The following is an 18,069-nucleotide window of genomic DNA, read 5'->3' on the forward strand; positions in this document are numbered from 1 at the left end:
AGCTAAGAGAAGCTAAAGTACAACTCTCTATAGAGGACCTAACAGAGCTTTTCAAACAAGAAGAAGACATGACAGCCGAAAACAACAACAATGCCAACAATGCAAGGAAGGTGCTTGGTGACTTTACTGTACCTACTCCTGACTTCTATGGGAGAAGCATCTCAATCCCTGCCATTGGAGCAAACAACTTTGAGCTTAAGCCTCAATTAGTTTCTCTGATGCAACAGAATTGCAAGTTTCATGGACTTCCATTGGAAGATCCTCATTAGTTCTTAGCTGAATTCTTGCAAATCTGTGACACTGTCAAGACCAATGGGGTTGATCCCGAGGTTTATAGACTTATGCTTTTTCCTTTTGCTGTAAGAGACAGAGCTAGAACATGGTTGGATTCACAACCTAAAGAAAGCCTGAACTCTTGGGAAAAGCTAGTCAATGCTTTCTTGGCAAAGTTCTTTCCACCTCAAAAATTGAGTAAGCTTAGAGTGGAAGTCCAAACCTTCAGACAGAAGGAAGGTGAATCCCTCTATGAAGCTTGGGAAAGATACAAGCAATTAATCAGAAGGTTCCCTTCTGACATGCTTTCAGAATGGAGCATCATAGGTATCTTCTATGATAGTCTGTCTGAATTGTCTAAGATGTCATTGGACAGCTCTGCTGGAGGATCTCTTCATCTGAAGAAGACGCCTGCAGAAGCTCAGGAACTCATTGAGATGGTTGCAAATAACCAATTCATTTACACTTCTGAAATGAACCCTGTGAATAATGGGACAAATCAGAAGAAAGGAGTTCTTGAGATTGATACTCTGAATGCGATACTGGCTCAGAATAAAGTATTGACTCAATAAGTCAATATGATTTCTCAAAGTCTATCTGGAATGCAAGATGCACCAGGCAGTACTAAGGAAGCTTCATCTGAAAAAGAAGCTTATGATCCTGAGAACCCAGCAATGGAAGAGGTGAATTACATGGGAGAACCCTATGGAAACACCTATAATCCTTCATGGAGAAATCATCCAAATCTCTCATGGAAGGACCAACAGAGGCCTCAACAAGGCTTCAATAATAATAATGGTGGAAGAAATAGGTTTAGCAATAGCAAACCTTTTCCATCATCTTCTCAGCAACAGACAGAGAATTCTAAGCAGAGCCACTCTGAATTAGCAACTGTAGTCTCTGATCTAATTAAAACCACTCAAAGTTTCATGACTGAAACAAGGTCCTCCATTAGAAATTTGGAGACACAAGTGGGTCAGCTGAGTAAGAAAGTTACTGAACTCCTTCCTAGTACTCTTCCAAGCAATACAGAAGAGAATCCAAAAGGAGAGTGCAAGGCCATGACCCACACAGCCGAATCTGGAGAGGAGGAAGAGGCAGTGATCTCCACTAAGGAAGATCTCACTGGACGTCCACTGGCCTCCAAGGAGTTCCCTCATGAGGAACCATGGGAATCTGAGGCTCACACTGAGACAATAGAGATTCCATTGAATTTACTTCTGCCATTCATGAGCTCTAATGAGTATTCTTCCTCTGAAGAGGATGAAGATGTTACTGAAGAGCAAGTTGCTAAGTACCTTGGAGCAATCATGAAACTAAATGCCAAGTTATTTGGTAATGAGACTTGGAAGGATGAACCCCCCCTTGCTTACCAAAGAACTGGGTGACTTGACTAGGCAGAGATTACCCCAAAAGAGACAAGATCCTGGAAAGTTCTCAATACCTTACACCATAGGCACCATGACCTTTGAAAAGGCTCTGTGTGACCTAGGGTCAAGCATAAACCTCATGCCTCACTCTGTAATGGAAAAACTAGGAATTTTTGAGGTGCAAGCTGCAATAATCTCATTAGAGATGGCAGACAATTCAAGGAAACAAGCTTATGGACTTGTAGAGGATGTCTTGGTAAAGGTTGAAGACCATTACATCCCTGCTGATTTCATAATCTTAGAGACTGGGAAGTGTATGGATGAATCCATCATCCTTGGCAGACCTTTCCTAGCCACAGCAAAAGCTGTGATTGATGTTGACAGAGGAGAATTGGTCCTTCAAGTGAATGAGGACTCCCTTGTGTTTAAGGCTCAAGGATCTCTCTCTGTAACCATGGAGAGGAAGCATGAAAAGCTTCTCTCAATACAAAGTCAAACAAAGCCCCCACATTCAAACTCTAAGTTTGGTGTTGGGAGGCCACAACTAAACTCTAAGTTTGGTGTTGAGAGGCCACAACCAAACTCTAAGTTTGGTGTTGAGAGGCCATCATTATGCTCTGAGTATCTATGAGGCTCCATGAGAGCCCACTGTCAAGCTACTAACATTAAAGAAGTGCTTGTTGGGAGGCAACCCAATTTTACTTATCTATGTTAAATTTCTATTGTTATTTTATGTTTTCTGTAGGTTTATGATCATGTGAAGTCACAAAAACAATTGAAAAAGCAAAAACAAACTGAAAAATAGAATGAAAAATAGCACACCCTGGAGGAGAAAGCTACTGGCGTTTAAACGCCAGTAAGGGCAGCAGAATGGGCGTTAAACGCATAGTCTGGCACCATTCTGGGCGTTTAACGCCAGAAAGGGGCACAGAGCTGGCGTTTAACACCAGAAAAGGGCAAGAAGCTGGCGTTAAATGCCAGAAATGGGCAGCAACCTGACGTTTAACACCAGGATTGGCAGAAAAGGGCGTTTTGCACGCCACTTGGTGCAGGGATGAAAAATCCTTGACACCTTAGGATCTGTGGACCCACAAGATCCCCACTTACCCCACCTCTCTCTCTCTTCTTCACCCATTCACCAATCACCTCAATACCTCTTCCCCAAAAACCCCTCACCCATCAAATCCTACCCTCTTCTCCATAATCCCTTCACCAATCCACATCCATCCATCATAAACCCCACCTACCTCACCATTTAAATTCCAATTACTTTCCCTCCCAAACCCACCCATACATGGCCGAACCATACCCCCCTCCACTCCTATATAAACCCATCTTCACTCCCTCATTTTCACACATCTTCAATACTACTTCTCCCCCCTTGGCCGAATTACTCCCACTTCTCCATCTCCTCCATTTACTTCTTCTTCTACTCCTTTCTTTCTTCTTTTGCTCGAGGATGAGCAAACCTTCTAAGTTTGGTGTGGTAAAAGCATTGCTTTTTGTTTTTCCATAACCAATTATGGCACCAAAGGCCGGAGAAACCTCTAGAAAGAGGAAAGGGAAGGCAAAAGCTTCTACCTCCGAGTCATGGGAGATGGAGAGATTCATCTCAAGGGTGCATCAAGACCACTTCTATGAAGTCGTGGCCAAGAAGAAGGTGATCTCCGAGGTCCCTTTCAAACTCAAAAAGGGTGAATATCTGGAGATCTGACATGAGATTCAAAGAAGAGGTTGGGAAGTTCTCACCAACCCCATTCAACAAGTCGGAATCTTAATGGTTCAAGAGTTCTATGCCAATGCATGGATCACCAAGAACCATGATCAAAGTATGAACCTGGACCCAAAGAATTGGCTTACAATGGTTCGGGGGAAATGCTTAGATTTTAGTCCGAAGAATGTAAGGTTGGCATTCAACTTGCCCATGATGCAAAGAGATGCACACCCCTACACTAGAAGGGTCAACTTTGATCAAAGGTTGGACCAAATCCTCATAGACATTTGTGAAGAGGGTGCTCAATGGAAGAGAGATTCAAGAGGGAAGCCGGTTCAACTAAGAAGAAATGACCTCAAGCCCGTGGCTAGGGGATGGTTGGAGTTCATCCAACGCTCAATCATTCCACTAGCAACCAGTCTGAAGTTACTATAGACCGGGCTATCATGATCCATAGCATCATGATTAGAGAGGAAGTAGAAGTTCATGAGGTTATATCCTAAGAACTTTACAAGGTGGCAGACAAGTCCTCTATTTTGGTAAGGTTAGCCTTCCCTCATCTCATCTGTCACCTTTGCAATTCGGCTGGAATTGACATAGAGGAAGACATCCTCGTTGATGAGGACAAGCCCATCACTAAGAAAAGGATGGAGCAAACAAGAGATCCCACTCATGGACAAGAGCATGAGGAAATTCCTCATCATGAAATCCCTGAGATGCCTCAAGGGATGCATTTTCCTCCACAAAATTATTGGGAGCAAATCAACACCTCCCTAGGAGAATTAAGCTCCAATATGGGACAACTAAGGGTAGAGTACCAAGAGCATTCCATCCTCCTCCATGAAATTAGAGGAGACCAAAGAACCATGAGAGAGGAGCAACAAAGGCAAGGAAGAGACATTGAGGAGCTCAAGCACTCCATAAGATCTTCAAGAGGAAGAACAAGCCGCCATCACTAAGGTGGACCCGTTCTTTAATTTCCTTGTTCTTTATTTTCTGTGTTTTTCGAAAATTATGCCTTATGTCTATTTATGTTTGTGTCTTTATTACATGATCACTAGTGTCTAAGTGTCTATGCCTTAAAGCTATGAAAATGAATTCATCACCTTTCTTAAATGGAAAATGTTTTTAATTGAAAAAGAAAAAGAAATACATGAATTTCAAAATAGTTTAATTATTTTGATGTGTTGGCAATACTTTTGTTCTTCTGAATGAATGCTTGAACAGTGCATATTTTTGAATTTGATTGTTTATGAATGTTAAAACTGTTGGCTCTTGAAAGAATGATGGAAAAGGAGAAATGTTATTTGGTAATCTGAAAAATCATAAAATTGATTCTTGAAGCAAGAAAAAGCAGTGAAAAGCTTGCAAAAAAAAAAAGCAAGCAGAAAAAGCCAATAGCCTTTAAAACCAAAAGGCAAGGGTAAAATAAAAAGGATCCAAGGCTTTGAGCATCAGTGGATAGGAGGGCCCACAGGAATAAAATCCTGGCCTAAGCGGCTAAATCAAGCTGTCCCTAACCATGTGCTTGTGGCGTGAAGGTGTCAAGTGAAAACTTGAGACTGAGCGGTTAAAGTCGTAGTCCAAAAGCAAAAAGAGTGTGCTTAAGAGCTCTGGATGCCTCTAATTAGGGACTCTAGCAAAGCTGAGTCACAATCTGAAAAGGTTCACCCGGTTATGTGTCTGTGGCATTTATATATCCGGTGGTAATACTGGAAAACAAAATGCTTTGGGTCACGGCCAAGACTCATAAAGTAGCTGTGTTCAAGAATCAACATACTTAACTAGGAGAATTAATAATACTATCTGAATTCTGAGTTCCTATAGATGCCAATCATTCTGAACTTCAAAGGATAAAGTGAGATGCCAAAACTGTTCAGAAGCAAAAAGCTAAAATCCCCGCTCATCTAATTAAGACTGATCTTCATAGTTGTTTTTGGAATTCATTGTATATTCTCTTCTTTTTATCCTATTTGACTTTTAGTTGCTTGGGGACAAGCAACAATTTAAGTTTGGTATTGTGATGAGTGGATAATTTATACGCTTTTGGCATTGTTTTTAGTATATTTTTAGTATATTTTAAATAAAAATCACATTTCTGGACTTTACTATGAGTTTGTGTATTTTTCTGTGATTTCAGGTATTTTCTGGCCGAAATTGAAGGACCTGAGCAAAAATCGGATTCAGAGGCTGAAAAAGGACTGCAGATGCTGTTGGATTCTGACCTCCCTGCACTCGAAGTAGATTTTCTGGAGCTACAGAAGCCCAATTGGCGCGCTCTTAATTGTGTTGGAAATTAGACATCCTGGGCTTTTCAGCAATATATAATAGTTTATACTTTGCCTAAGATTTGATGGCCCAAACCGGCGTTCCAAGTTAGCATAAAAATTCTGGCGTCAAAACGCCAGAACTAGCATAAAAGCTGGAGTTAAACGCCCAAACTGGCACAAAAGTTGGCGTTTAACTCCAAGAAAAGTCTCTACATGTGAAAGCTTCAATGCTCAGCCCAAGCACACACCAAGTGGGCCCGGAAGAAGATTTTTGCATTAATTACTTATTTCTGTAACCCTAGGCTACCAGTTCTCTATAAATAGGACCTTTTGCTATTGTATTTTAAGGAGATCTTTTAGCTCATACTTTCATAGACCTTTTCACATTTGGGGGCTGGCCTCACGGCCATGCCTAGATCTTTTGTTCTTATGTATTCTCAACGGTGGAGTTTTTACACACCATAGATTAAGGTGTGGAGCTCTGCTGTTCTTCATGAATTAATACAATTACTATTGTTCTTCTATTCAATTCACGCCTGCTTCTTCTCTAAGATATTCATTCATTCTTCAACTTGATGAATGTGATGATCCGTGACACTCATCATCATTCTCACCTATGAACATGTGCCTGACAACCACCTCTGTTCTACTAGCAATGGCTTGAATGCGTATCTCTTGGGTTTCTAATCTAAGATTGGAACCTTCGTGGTATAGGCTAGAATTATTGGCAATCATTCTTGAGATCCGGAAAGTCTAAACCTTGTCTGTGGTATTCTGAGTAGGATCTGGGAAGGGATGACTGTGACGAGCTTCAAACTCGCGATTGTTGGGCATGTGACAGACGCAAAAGGATCAATGGATCCTATTCCAACATGATCGAGAACCGACAGATGATTAGCCGTGGGGTGACAGCGCTTTTGGAACATTTTCACTGAGAGGACAGGAAGTAGCCATTGACAACGGTGATGCCCAACATAAAACTTGCCATGGAAGGGAGTATGAATGGTTGGAATAAGGCAATAGGAAAGCAGAGGTTCAAGAGGAACAAAGCATCTTCATACGCTTATCTGAAATTCCTACCAATGAATTACATAAGTATCTCTATCTTTATTCTATTTTATAATTATCAATTCTCCATAACCATTTGAATCTTCCTAACTGAGATTTACATGATGACCATAGCTTGCTTCAAGCCGATAGTCTCCGTAGGATCGACCCTTACTCACGTAAGGTATTACTTGGACGACCCAGTGCACTTGCTGGTTAGTTGTGCAGAATTGTGACAAAGTGTGATTCACGTTTGAGAGCTCCAAGTCTTTGGTGCCATTGTTGATGATCACAATTTCGTGCACCAGGTTGCCTCCCAACAAGCGTTTCTTTATTGTTATTAGCTTGACATCCTCCATTCTTTGATCATGGAAGTTGAAAATCATGTTGCCTTTGATTTTCTCTTCTTACTGTGGGCTTCCTTTCCTCTGTTTCTTCTTGTGGAACTTTTTTGTGGTGCTTTTCTTGGATGATTGTTTCTTTTTCCATAGCCCTTTCACTTTTCTCTATGATTGCTTTCCATTTCTCCCACCTAGCAGCTTGTTCGTTGTTTTTCGGGTTGTCTTGAGTGGCTCTGGGAGGAATATTTGTCCTTTTCTCACCCATTTCCGCAATGTGTTTAGCCATTTGTTCCATTTGTCTCTCAAGTTTTTTGATTGAGGCTTCTTGGTCTCTACTTGTTATGGCTTGATCTTTCTTTGCTGCTTCCTGATCTTGTCTTGCCATCTCTTGAATTTTCATGAATTTCTCCATCCTTATTTCTAGACTAGAGATTCTTTGGAAGTTTGTATTTGGTTGTAGTTGCGTCAAATGGGATGGTTGATGAAAGTTGTTTTGGGAGAATTGTGAGGTGTGATGGGGTTGGAAGTATGTGTGTTGTGGTGGTGCGTAGTGGTTTGTGAAGCTGGGGTTGTTGTCATTGAGGTCCCTTGGTCTTTGATTTTGGTGCTTACTTCTCCTCCAATTGGAATGAGTCTTCAAAGGTGGGTTGTACACATCACCCTGACACTTGTGTTGGAACAGGCTTGAGGTACTGTTTGGAGAGTATAATCGCTCAGGACTTTGTTGCTCATAGTTAATTGCTCCAAAAAAATTTTCAGATTGATTCCAACCATGTGAGTGTTGTGGTAGGTTGTGTGCATTTACTACAGCAGTTCGCAGCTCATTAATTTTTCTGACCATAAGCTTCATTTGTTGCTAAAGTTGTTGGTGTATCTGCTTGTTTTGGGCCATGATTGCACTTACACCTTTAATTTCCATCACTCCCTTCTCTTGTGTGGATGGTTGCACTTCTGCCTCTAGCTAACCAATTTCCTGGGGTGGTTTCAACTTGGCCAGGAATTCACTCACTAGATCCTCCCATCTGGTGATGCTTCCTTGTGGGAAGGCTTCAAGCCATTGAGCAACTTCGTTCATGGTGATGAGCGGATGCTTCAATTCATGGGTTGCATTGTCATCTGGGGTGAGGACACTACTCCCACAATGACTGGGATTCGTTGGGTTCTCCTCCATGATCTGCACAATCACAAATAGTCCAAATGAAGATTGAATATACTCATGCCAAAATGTGGTTAGAGGGTTAGTTGACAAAATGTATCAAACAGTTGATAGGCTTGAAAGATCAATAGAAGAAAATTGCTTCTGTCGTTTACTCAGCAAGCAAAAAAACACAAGAAACGCATAGAACCAGAAAAGTCAGGAAAACTTCACTCTATTGCTAAAATGAGGTTTTGGTTAGCTTAAGCAAAAATTCAAACAGTTAGTGGGTTAGTCAAAAATCAAAGAAACAAAAAAAAGTGCTTTATCTAGACCTCCACCTTACTTAATCAATGTCAACCTAATCAATCCCCGGCAACGGCGTCAAAAACTTGATGTGTGGAAAACGATCCAACACTAAACTCACCGGCAAGTGTACTGGGTCGCATCAAGTAATAATAACTCACATGAGTGAGGTCGATCCCACAGGGATTGAAGGATTGAGCAATTTTAGTTGGGTGGTTAATTTAGTCAAGCGAACAAGAGTTTATTTGAGTGATTTGTATCCAACAGAAGCTAAATTGTATGAAATATAAAGGGAAAGGGATAATTGTCAAGAATTTAAAGTGCAGAAGACTTAAAAGAGCTTAATCTTAAAGTTCAAGTAATATAAATTGCAAAAACTTAGATTACAAGAAATGTAAATAACTGAAACTTAAAGTGCAAGAAATATAAATGGCTTGAATCATAAAAGGAATTGGGAGCTGGGAGTGCAGAAATTAAACAAGCAGAAGTAAATGACAATTTACAGAGAAGTAGAAATTGAATTGAGATTGCAACAGATCTAAACAAGAAAAGGAGAATTACTTGAGAAACTAAATAGAAAGCAAAATGTATCTTAATTGCAATAGTTAAAGGAAAGTTGAAGATATCAGGGTTGGAGGAGACTAGAAAACAAGTCTAGATCTCAAGTCCTTCCTTGATCCAACAAGAGAGTAATTGCAAAAGAAACAGAAGATAATTGCAGAAAAAGTAGAAGATGAAAGCAGTAAAAGAAAGCTCAGATTTAATTCTCAATTCCTTAGAATTATGCAGAAAAGTAACCAAGAGAGATCTTAGATTAAGATTGAAACAGAATTCCTTCAATTCACAATCCAAGATCCAAAACTAGAATAGAAAGTGCAGAAGCAAGAACAAAGAAGAAGAGAGATCAATTCTCCTTTCCAATTCCCAAAACTCCCAAAGCTAGAAATAAAATTGAAAAATTCCAAAGTAAGAAAAAAAAGTAAAAGTTAAAAAGGTCCCCAAAAGCTCCTCTTCTAACTCAAACTAACTTCTATTTATACACTTCCTATTTTTGTATTTTAGAATTTGGGTGGACTTTTTAATTTGGTGAAGGATTTAATTTAAATTGAATTTTGGTTCAATTTGGCTCATAGGTGCTTGCTCCCAGTGGTGTGCTAAGTTGGTGGGGAGAGCGTAGCATTGCCTTGTGTCTTTGGCCTTTTGTAGCGTGCCAAGCTCCCTAGACAGCATACGGGGTGATGCTCAGCTCTCAAGGAGAGCGCAGCATCATGCTGCTTGTGGTGTGTCTTGTGCGCGCCAATGCTACCTTGGTCCGTGTCAAATTGCTAGCGTGACAAGCCTTGGTGCTCCCTCACAATGCTCATGGGGAGAGCGCAGCATTAGTGCTTCAATAGAGAAGCTCCAAGTTCGAATCCCATTTCAACCAATTTCTTGTGAAATAAATAAAAGCAGCGCCTCCCCCTTTGGTGCAAGTCCTTGGTTCGAATCTTGGGGGATGCATTTTGGCCAATTTTGGCTTATTTTTCTTTGTGAGTAGCGCCTCCTCCTCCCCCTTGGTTATGGGTTTGAACCTTGCAGCCTTCATTATCAAGCATTGCTTCTTTGATTTATTTATCATGAAGCACGATAATGCTCTTGGCAAGAGCTGAGCATTGTGCTTATTCCCTTTCTTCCTTGGTTCATCATAATGCTCAGCTCTCAAGGAGAGCGTAGCATTCAAGCCTTGGTTCCTTGGTTCATTTCAATGCTCCTTTGGAGAGCATTGTGCTCTTGGAGAGAGCGCTGTGCTTTTCTCCTTCAATGTGCCACGCTTCCTTATTTCTTTTGCCACATTTTTCTCTTCCTTGGGCCATGCTTCTTAGGCTACGGTTTCTTGTTTTCTTCTTTTCTTCACCTACAAATAATCAAAACAATCAATCAAAGTATCACCAAATTCACAAGGTTTAAAATTCATTTAAAAACCAATTAAATTTAGCTTAAACCTCATGATTTAGTATCAATTAAAGGGCGATTGATTGATTCAACAGAACCATGTAATTTCACTCCAAATTACTTACTTACAATGCAAGAAAGTGTATAAAACTTAATGAAACAAGTGAAAATTGCTTGAAAAACTAGCATAAGATGACTTGTCATCACTTACCAACTTGACTCATAGTGATATCTTTCAAGAACTAAATTGAAAGTATTGAATCTTTAATCAGTTTAATGAACCATATCGACTTATGTGTGATTTTTGATAATCCAATTTAAATATTATCTCGTGAATCAAGTCACGTGAGACCAAATAGGTTAATTGACACTACTTACCAATACCTTCAATGATAGTTTTTCATCACTTAGAACAGGCAATTTGCTTCCGAAAACTAGCTTTGATACATCAGGTGCCTTTGATGACCTGCATTATTATCCAACAACTCATATATATTTTGTCACTTTCTCCTAATAAAGGAAGAAACAAATATGAATGATGATGATTCATTAGTTAATAGTACCTAGTTTCATCAACACAGAAGGAAGTAGAAGTAGAAGTAGTAATAGTTGTAGTAGTTGAGGTTCCATTTCCATAATTTGAAAGACGAAAATAAATTGGTGTTAGTTCAGAAAGTTGGTTATTTGCAATAGCCAAAATGCCAAATGGTCCAAAAGCCCTTCTCTCAACCGTACCAACTCTACACCCTTCAAAATTTAGAGTCCTCCTTATTCACAATCCCTTCTGATCCCAACAATTCTATTTCAAATTCAGCAAATATGTCCAACTGAACAACAAAAAATAAATAAATAAATAAATAAAAATCAGGAAAATGTAAAGTAAAGCCGTGATTACTGTGAGATACAAGTTGTAACAATGCAACCAAGAACTATGGACAAACCTGTGTTGCAAGGCCAATGTGTAATGGTACTACTCTACCAGGTTTAACCAATAATTCCTTAAATTCATCACTGCTAAGTCTCAAGCTCTCTATTTCTTCCACTGGCCATTGAAGCAAATTAGTTCCAGTCTTCTTGTCATATAACACTGTTCACGAAATAGTCTGATTCCAGCACCCAAAATACAGACATTTGTGGATCAGAGATTCTTACTAATTAAAGTAATTTACCCATCAATATATAAGACTAAATTACAATGTGTCAAACTTTCAAAGTTGACTCTTTGTGCTACTAAAGTACTTATTTTCTATTTACTTTCTTTTCCTTTTGAATTCAGGCATTATCATATTGAAATTGGTACAGTAGGTCAGTAGCACATGTTTGAAAGTGCCATTTGAAACTTGGAGTAGATTCACAAAAACCAGGACTGAGAATTTAATGTTCACAAAAAATAAATAAGTGGGAGATATTGAGCAGAGGAAGAGATATTATTAGATCCATTAAGACTTAAAAGAGTAAACTATCTAAGGTGAAGAGTCAACCATAGTCTCTTGAAACTCAGCTCCAAGATAGCCACTAGAAACATGGAACCAGTTATCCAATAATAAGTAGTTTGCCACAGTACCCAGAAATATATAGATAGTAATAAGAGACAATCAATAAGGCACGAAAGGAGAGAATGAAGGGCACAGACCTCATTTTAGATCCTGTTGTATAAAGATTCAACCAATTGATTTCTGTCAAATCCCATATTAACCGCTTCCTGAAGAAGCTCTTTGTCAATCTGCAAAACCATGATATTGGTGGATTTTGTATATATGAACTGATTATAATATATCCAGAAATTCAAATGAAAATGCAACAACAAAAGCCAAAGTTTAGGTTCAAAATCAGCAACAATATCAACCCAACCAAAGCATTCCAAATTTCAAATATTCACAAACAAACCAACAAATCATGAAACAGAAACTATAGATATTCAATTGGAACACCTAAATCTGAGGGAAATAATCCTCAGCAATTTGTTCAAGACACATAGTCTAATCACAATTAAGACACAAAAGCACAAAGATAATCCTGTTTTCTTGTAGTGAATATGAAAAAATTAATTCATTGCACTTTTTGAACATCTTCATTTCACATGAACTTATTATAATTGAGCAGCCAAAAAAGATATAGTGCTAAGTACCTCAAGAACCAAGGCCTTCTTCGTATGAACCTTTTTCGAGGGAAGTAAGAGAGAACCTTCTTCGTATCCATATGACTTTTGTGTGGATTAATTTAAAATACCCGTTACACAAAATCAACACTCAGATTTGTAATGAACCTTTTTTGTATGCATCATCAATGAATTCTTTGTAGTAATTTAATATACCATAAGTCCTAAAAAAACACACAGGAGAATAAATGAGGGCAAGAATCAAAATTAAATCTCAAGACCACTGTAATTAAACTACGTGCAAATAATAATTTAGAATATTTTAACAGAATTTGAATTTATGTCAAGGTCTAACTAGCTAAATTTAGAGTGTAAAATCTTAAGCCCTGAACTAGCCAAGGGGAAACTATGGCAATTATATGAATTCAATCAGCAATGCTTCACTCAAATTTTAACTCCAGTTGGCATAGTATCAGAGAAAGACCAAACTTTGAAATGCTGAATTCAATGATAGAAATATTTAGGAACATGAAACTCAACTCAAAACACATGGAATTAGTTAATAAATAGAGTGAAGAGGAGGTACCTGTCACGGATTTAAACTTGTTCCATCATGGACGCCATTCTTTGCTGATAAGCTTTTGGAAGTGATTCCAAACCAGCTAACATGCTCTTATCCATGATTCAATTCAATTCAACTCAACCTAGTATTCTTCATTCACATTAATCATATATGATCTGTTAAACACAGTTTTACAATGAAATAATATGTTGAACTGATTATGGAGAGATATAAGATCTGGTATTAATCAACCCAATTAATTAGCAGATGGATCAAAATCGAATTGAGAAAACTAATCCAAATAGAAACTGGAACCTGAAGAAGAGGTTTGGGGAGATTACAGCAGAACTTTTCAAAGGATAGAATTGCATCCGCACCCTTGGCATTGAAAACGGCACCGATGAAATGCCTGCAGAGACATCGAAATTGAAATTGAAATGAGAATGAAATGAAAGTTGGAGAGAGAGAGAGGTTGGGAGTATGAACAGGAAGTAATCGTAGAAGCCGAAAGTGAGGACAGGAGCACGGCAAGCCCTAGCAGCGGCGGCGGCTTCAATTGACCCTAGGAGCGACGACAGTGCACGGCGGAATAGCCTCCTTTTCTCTCGCGTCGCGTCTTCGTCCTCTCTCTCCATCTCGTCTGCAAATCGTCTTTCTCTCTCTCTCTCCTCCGGAATCCCTCATCCACAACGGTGATGGTGGCGGCTGCAGCGGCGTTGCAATGGTGACCCCCTCTCACTCTCTGTTCTCTCGCTCGCACTCTCATCTCTGTCTTCCTCCTCTCCTCCCTCTAGTTCACTCATTCTCTCCATCTGGGTGTGTGTGTGAAAGGGTGCATGAGTTAGGGTTAGCCATTTGAACAATTAATTGGAAGGTAAGTTGCGAAGGTGAGGGGGTCAAATTTTTCTCTGATCTGATGGCGAAAGTGAGGGTGTTGGAACGTGAATGTGATTTAGTGATAAGGAGAAAAAGATTACTAAGTGTTGTGGGTGTATTTGGTTCTAGATACATTAGGCATCACTTTTAAAACGCACCCAAAACTTAACAAATAGGCTACCTTCTAAAAGCATCTTCTTTGATACGAAAAGCGAACCTATATATATCCATCTATGGCTACACTTTATGAGTGATTTCTATAATACCTAAGGCTACACTTTTTAAATGATGCCACAATTGTGTATCCTTTTCTCTTATAAAAAGGCAACATGGAGATAGAATAGGCTATGCTTTTCAAATGTAGCTTAAAAAAAGTGCGGCTGAATGGGTATTTTTCTTGTAGTATAGCACTAATTCAAAAATAAAGAAGAATGACATTTTAAAATTAAAATATTTTTATTTTGTTTTTATTTTATTCATGTAATTCGAAAAAGAAAAAGAATTAAAGAAGAAATAAAGACAATTAAAAATTAAGACAACTAATTAACTAAAAAGATTTGAAAATTAATTGATGATTTTCGAAAAAGAAGGAAGAGAAGGAGAGAAGAAGTTTTCAAAAATAGAAGAGAGAGAAATTAGTTAGGAAGTTTTGAAAAAGAAGAAAGAGAAAACAAGTAACTAATTAAGAAAGATTTGAAAGTAAGATAAGATAGAAGATTAGAAAAAGATTTGAATTTAAGATTTAAAATTAGAAAAGATAGGATAAGAATTTGAAAAGATTTGAAAAATATTTGATTTTGAATTTTGAAATTGAAACAAGATAAGATAAAGATTTGAAAATAAGTTTAAAAGATAAGATATGGTGAAGATTTGAAAAGATAAGATTAAAATTTGATTTTTGAAAAAGAATTAATTTTGAAATTTGAAATTTGAAATTTGAATTTTGAAATTTTGAAATTGTGTTTTAAAAATTGAATTTGAAATAGGATATGATAAGATTTTTGAAATTTAAAGAAAGATAAAAAGATAAGATAGAGATTTTGAAAAAGATATGATTTTTTAAAAGATTTAAAATTAAGATAAGATAAGATAATGATCTGAAATTTTTTTTTGGAATTTTCAAAATTTTTGAATAAAGATAAAAAATATATTTTTTGATTTTTTATTTTTTTGAATTAATGAGGAAAGAGAAAAACAACCAAAAGACACCAAACTTAAAATTTTTAAATCAAAGGTACTAGTTTTTTCAAAATTTTTTTAGAAAAACACTAAAAGACACCAAACTTAAAAATTTTAAGATCAAAACAAGAAAAGAAACAAGAACAACTTGAATACCAAGAAAGAACACTAAGAACAATTTTCGAAAATTTAAAGGAAAGATAAACACACAAAGGACACCAAACTTAAGAATTGACACTAAACTCAAACAAAAGACACTATTTTTGGAAAAAATTTTTGAAAAGAAAGCAATAAAGTTTGAAACTTTAACAAGAACAAGAACAAAAGACTCAAACAAAAGATAAAGATCAATAAAGAAAAGAAAAAAAGTTTAGAAAAATTTTTGAAAAGAAAACAAAAAATAGGTAAGACTCAAAGGAAGAAAATCAAAAGAAAATACATAGCTAAAAACAGAAAAGGTTTTGAAAATTTTTTTAAAAGAAAACAAAAGATTCAAAACAAAAGTAAAAAGTACCTAATCTAAGCAATAAGATAATCCATTTGTTTGTCAAATCCGAACAATCCCGGGAGCGGCGCCAAAAACTTGGTGCACGAAACTGGCTCCGCAAAATTCGCACAGATAGACCGGCAAGTATACCGGGTTGTCCAAGTAATACCTCAGGTGAGGGTCGATCCCACGGAAATTGTTGGTTTGAGCAAGCAGTGGTTACCTTGCTAATCTTAGTTAAGTGGATAGAAATTATAGTTTGTCACGGAAAACACATAAAACAAAATAAATAAATAAAATGTCATTGGATAGATGAGAAATCAACGGTATGACAATGGTTGAGGCTTCAGAGATGCTTTGTCTTTCTGGATGAAGTTTTCTTACTGTCTACTTCAATAACTTTCTGATTCGTTCAATGGTAGCCATAAGTGATTAACTCATGTCCTCTCATCAAGTTAACCTCCTCTACTGTAGCAATCCACACGTTGAGATGACTCATGTCCTCTCAAGAAGCCATCTCTAGGTTTCTCACTGTAACAAAAGATGAAGCCCTAAGCGATCCACTCCCCTTCATGATCCTACTCAAGGTGCCACAGACAAGGCAGATGTTCCAGATTAGAAAGTGCTGCTTTTCTTACTCTAGCCTTAATGCCACAGAGACCTCACTTACCTACGGTCAATGGGATTTTATGTCACATATTCAAAGTTGCCCAGGTACTCTATTAGAATCCGCAATACAATTTCTAGCTTTGGTTCAATGCTATCCGGGTTAGGACTCGCATGGAACCCATGAAGAACAAGGGTGATTGTCACGAGTCACTTAATTCAGGAGATAAAGAACGAGAATACATAAGAGAATAGAATCGGACAAATTATACTAGAACGGTAATATTATTAATCCATGAAACTTAGTAGAGCTCCTAACCTTAACCTTAGGAGATTAGTCACTCATGCTGTTTGAAAATACAATGGAAAACGTAAAAGTAGGAAAGAGTTTTTTTTTTTTACCACGGGTGAACTCTTGTATATATATATATACTAATCTGCTAACTAAGAATTACCGAAAAAATATAAACTAGTCTTATAGTACCAAAATCCACTTCTGGGGCCCACTTGGTGAGTGTTTGGGTTGAACTTGAGTGTCTCCCACGAGCTAGTACCCCTTGGGGCATTGAACGCTGGCTTGGGACTCCATTTTGGGCGTTGGACGCCAGCTGCTCCCCTGTGGGCGCTGGACACCAGAAATGGGGCTGGTGGCTGGCGTTGAACGCAAGTTTTGGACCTTCATTTCCAAAGCAAAGTATACACCTTTATATATTTCTGGAACCCTTGGATGTTAGCTTTCCATAGCCGTTGAGAGCACATCATTTGGACTTCTTGTAGCTCCAAAAAAGCTCTTTCGAGTGCACAGAGGTCAGATCCTGACAACATTTGCAGTCCTTTCTTTGTCTTTGAATCAGACTTCTACTCAAGCTCCTCAATTTCAGACAGAAAATACCTGAAATCACCATAAAACACACAAACTCAAAGTAGAATCCAAAAATGTGAATTTTGCACTAAAACCTTTGAAAAGTTAATAAAACTTAACAAAACTATATGAAAACAATGCCAAAAAGCGTATAAAATATATGCTCATCATTGAGCTTCCTTTCGTTCTATTTCCCTTTTAGGTTTTGATTTCGTTATTGGTGCACGAAATCACAATCACACTTTTGCAATTCCGCACAACTAACCAGCAAGTGCACTGGGTCGTCCAAGTAATACCATACGTGAGTAAGGGTCGAATCCCACAGAGATTGTTGGCTTGAAGCAAGCTATGGTTATCTTGTAACTCTTAGTCAGGATATCAATTATAATTATCAGTTGACTTGCAAATGAACAAGAGAGCATGGATTAAATAATACTTATTATGCAATAATGGAGAATATGTTGGAGTTTTGGAGATGCTTTGTCTTCTGAATCTCTGCTTTCCCCCTGTCTTCTTTCTTCACGCACGCAAGGTTCCTCCTATGGAAAGCTGTGTGTTGGTGGATCACCGTTGTCAATGGCTACCATCCGTCCTCTCAGTGAAAATGGTCCAGGTGCGCACGGCTAATCATCTGTCGGTTCTCACTAATGCTGGAATAGGATCCATTGATCCTTTTGCGTCTGTCACTATGCCCAACCCTTGTGAGTTTGAAGCTCGTCACAGTCATTCAATCCCTGAATCCTACTCGAAATACCACAGACAAGGTTTAGACTTTCCAGATTCTCAAGAATGCTGCCAATGGATTCTAGCTTATACCACGAAGATTCTGATTAAGGAATCCAAGAGATACTCATTCAATCAAAGGTAGAACGGAGGTGGTTGTCAGTCACGCGTTCATAGGTTGAGAATGGTGATGAATGTCACGGATCATCACATCCATCATATTGAAATGCGAATGAACATCTTAGATAGAAACAAGCGTGTTTGAATAGAAAACAGAAATAATTGCAT

At 38.1% G+C, this 18,069-nt stretch overlaps 1 non-coding gene across 1 annotated transcript; it reads right to left on the reverse strand.

Moving 5' to 3' along the window:
- Positions 1-473: 473 nt before the first annotated feature.
- Positions 474-581, reverse strand: LOC112768379 (small nucleolar RNA R71). The gene has a single exon (XR_003185815.1). It is a non-coding gene; the product is annotated as a small nucleolar RNA R71 (small nucleolar RNA).
- Between the last annotated feature and the right edge of the window lie 17,488 nt (positions 582-18,069).

This window comes from Arachis hypogaea, chromosome 17 (assembly GCF_003086295.3).
Source record: "Arachis hypogaea cultivar Tifrunner chromosome 17, arahy.Tifrunner.gnm2.J5K5, whole genome shotgun sequence".
Classification (NCBI taxonomy): Eukaryota; Viridiplantae; Streptophyta; class Magnoliopsida; order Fabales; family Fabaceae; genus Arachis; species Arachis hypogaea.